Below are 3,804 nucleotides of genomic sequence, written 5' to 3' on the forward strand. Positions count from 1 at the left end.
AAAACCTGAATTTGATTCCTGGAACCCATGGTGGAAGGAGAGAATGGACTCCTTCAAGTTGTTCTTTGAACTTTCATAGGTACCCTGTGTGCTCCACCAGCATACATGTATATATGTATATGTATGTATATACATTATAACAACAAGCAAAAAAATGACAAGGTACAACATTGTTAACTTGGCATTTGTATTTTGTTTTTGGGGCAGCCACAACCAAATAATATAAACTGCTTTCAATAAGAGAAACATACTATGCTATAGCTCTGGATGCCATCCCCCGACCCCCATCCAAAAGGTATCAGCAACATTGATTCCTTCTGAGAACTGTGCAAGGTAATCTTTCTCCTCTTAGCTTTCCTTGACTTGTAGATGATGTTTTTCCACATGTCCTCACATTGTATACCCACTGTATAGATCCATGCTCATATCCCAACTTCTTCTTTTTACAAAGACATTAGTCAAATATAATTAAGATGTTTTTATATGAGCTAATCTTAATCCCAGTGACTTAATTTTGATCATCTGCAGAGACCCTCTTCAAATAAGGCTACATTCACTGGTCCTGAACATGGTGTGCTGGCACTTGCTTGTAATCCACTCAGAAAACAGGCAGGGATCAGCTTGGGCTACATAAAGAGTTCCAGGCAAGCCTGGGATATGAATTTCTATCTTGACATCAACCAAGCAACAGATCAACACTGCAAATACCACTAATAGCAAACAGGCAAGCATGAAAACAAATCAACCAGCCAACCAGCCAACCAACCAACCAACCAACCAACCAACCAACCAACCAACCAACAAGTCATTGTTACTTGGGCTGGGATTTCATTATTCTTTTGGGAAGAGGGTACAATTAAATCTACAGCTATACTCCAGAAAAAAAAATATATTTTAAATAAACACTAATGTACAGCACAGATGGTAACGTTTACCAACCTTAGGGCCCAGATTGCTGAAACAATTTGGAGGACTGGAGGAAGAACCGCATGAGGTTGAAGTACAAATAACAGAGGGAGAGATACCACGTGCTAGTGTCTCTATGCTAAGAAGAGTTCTCACGGGTCTGGCCTTAGACCTCTGGGGAAAGGGTGCTGCATAATGCACCCCTTGGGGGATGTATAATGAAACTGCTTTTATAAATTCTGGAAAAACTGAAAACTGTATCGCACAGCTCCTCTAGAGAGGGAGTATGACTGTTGGGAATAAGAGCAATGAGGAAGTTACTAGGAAGAAGCCTTTTCTTCCTGCAACCTAGCATCCCTCTCCAGGGCCCTGCATTGGCAAGAGGATAACAGAGAGCTGCTGAATAGCAGAAAAATGTGCTTTGTAGAATCCCAATCCCATCATAAAGCTGGGTTTGGAGTTGAGAAAGAGAGCAGTTTAATTATTGGCGTACCAAACTCAATTAGACAACTCAGAAAAGTAAGATTTCTTGGAAAGAAATGGAAAATAATAGAAAGGGAAGGAAAGGAGGAAAGAAAAGTTTAGGCCCAAGAATAGCAGTACAAGTGCTTGATTAATGACAGTCAGTGAGGCAGTATCTGACTCAGAAAGAAACACCTGCAGAGGTATGGCTATAAAGCAATGTGATTGACTTTTAACAACATATTCGAATGTTAGCATACAAATGAGAGCAGTGCCTTTCACAGTACTTCATGGGATTTTACATTTCCTACTGAGTCTTTTTTTCTTCTTCTCTCTTTTTTTTTCTTCTTTTTCTGAGACAGGGTTTCTCTGTGTAGCCCTGGCTGTCCTGGAACTCACTTTATAGACCATGCTGGCCTCAAACTAAGAGATTTGCCTGTCTCTGCCTCCCAAGTGCTGGAATTAAAGGTGAGCACCACTACTTGCTGGGTTCCTGTTAAGTCTTTAAACTGGTCATGGATCAATATTGGGAGTTTCTTTGTGGATATGCACAGCTTGCACTTTTGACTTCACCAAGGGTGTTATTCATTTGTCTTCTGAGAGTGAATTAACTTTGGGGGATAAATTTTGTCATCTCAAGTTACACATGGTGAATGAGAGCTACATGGCCAGGTTTTGAGGGGGGTGGCATGTCAAAATTAAGGTTCAATATTTTTCTAAAGATAGTGTCTAGCTATAATTCTCAATTTGTCAATAAAAACATCCATGAACACAGGAAAAGCAAAGACTTGCAATATAAGGAAAATCAAGTCTAACATTTTGTTATTTTACGATTTCTTATAATTGTATTCAATTATAAGTGTACTTTTTATTCTTTGAAAATATCATGTGTATATATACACTGTATCTTGATCATATTCATCCCATTCCTTTCCTTCAATTCCCCTTAACCCCTTGACACATATCCTATCCAAATTAATATTCTTTTATAAATAAATTTAATTAAAATGCAATTGTAATATTTCTCCCCTTCTTCCCCTCTATTCCTCTTATGCTCCCTGCATTATCCCTCCCAAATTTGTGGCCTCTTTTTCTTTATTATTGTTACACATATATAGACAAATATATATCTAAATACAATGTGCTGCTAATGTCCTTTAAAAAAACATGATCTGTTGAATCATGTTGTCCAAATACACATGGGAATTGGATCATCAACTGCAGCCTAGAGAACTCATCAATGGCTACCCACTCAGGAAAAAGTGACTTGCCTTCCCTCAGCAGTCCTCAACTACCAATAGGTACTAAGCTAGGAGTGGGGCATTGGGAGCCCTCCTCCTACATGCTATTGCTTTTAGATTTTAAAAACTATTCTCTCCCCCTCCTTTCTCTCTCTCTGTGTGTGTGTGTGTGTGTGTGTGTGTGTGTGTGTGTGTTTGTGTGTGTTGCCCATAGAGGCCAGAAGAAGGTGTTGGAAGAACAGTAACATAACAGCCCCATGAGAGTGTTGGGAGTGCTGGGATGCTGGGAACCATACTTAGGTCCTCTGGAAAAGCAGCAAGTACTGTTAACTTCTGAGTTGTCTTTCCAGCTTCCCTTTGATTTATATTTTTAATATTATTTGCATGTGTGTGTGTGTTTTGTGGGGATGTATGTCATGTAGTGTGGGTACTCATGGAAGCTAGAGAGGTCATGAGATCAAATCGAGCTAGAGGTACAGGAGGTGGTAGTAACCTACCTGATCTAAGCACAAAGAATTCAACTTGGGAGAGGAGAAGTGAACCATCCTACTACTTCCTGCTAGCATTTTTGGTGGGATTGATCTTTGGCAGGCCTCGTGTAGATAACCACAGCTGCTTGAGTGCATGCGTGCAACAGTCAGGCCACATCCCAAGGAAAGCATTGCACAGTAATCCATCCTTTTCAGAGAACTATAATGTTTTCTTTGTTGACAATTAAAAAAAAAATCTACTAATGTGATAAAGGCAACCATTTCAAGTCTTTTTCCCTTTTGGTTCTGTGGCTCATAATCATCAGATCTGGACTATCAGCAAGCATAGCAGCCAACTCCTTATCAGTGGGAAGACTTTGTGAGAGTTCTAGAGTGTCTGTCCCCACTTACTTCCTTTTCTATTAGTATAATTATTCATAAATTTAATAAGGAAAAATGATGGTATGTTAATCCTGAGCCACAAAACAATAAAGGAGATATAAAATAATTTCCTTCATCACAATTGCAGGACGTGTTTTTTCCTCTGTAATTGACAACAGAATACCAGCAGATCATAAATTGAATTAAAAATCATTTACAACCACCACTACCACCACCACCACTACAACAACAAACTGCTGGCAAGTTAATAGTAGCAGGATAAATGGTACGTCATTGTAGTTAAAGAGACCAGAAGAATCATTATCACAGGTGTATGCTTACAG

Source organism: Mus caroli, chromosome X (assembly GCF_900094665.2).
Source record: "Mus caroli chromosome X, CAROLI_EIJ_v1.1, whole genome shotgun sequence".
NCBI classification, from domain to species: domain Eukaryota; kingdom Metazoa; phylum Chordata; class Mammalia; order Rodentia; family Muridae; genus Mus; species Mus caroli.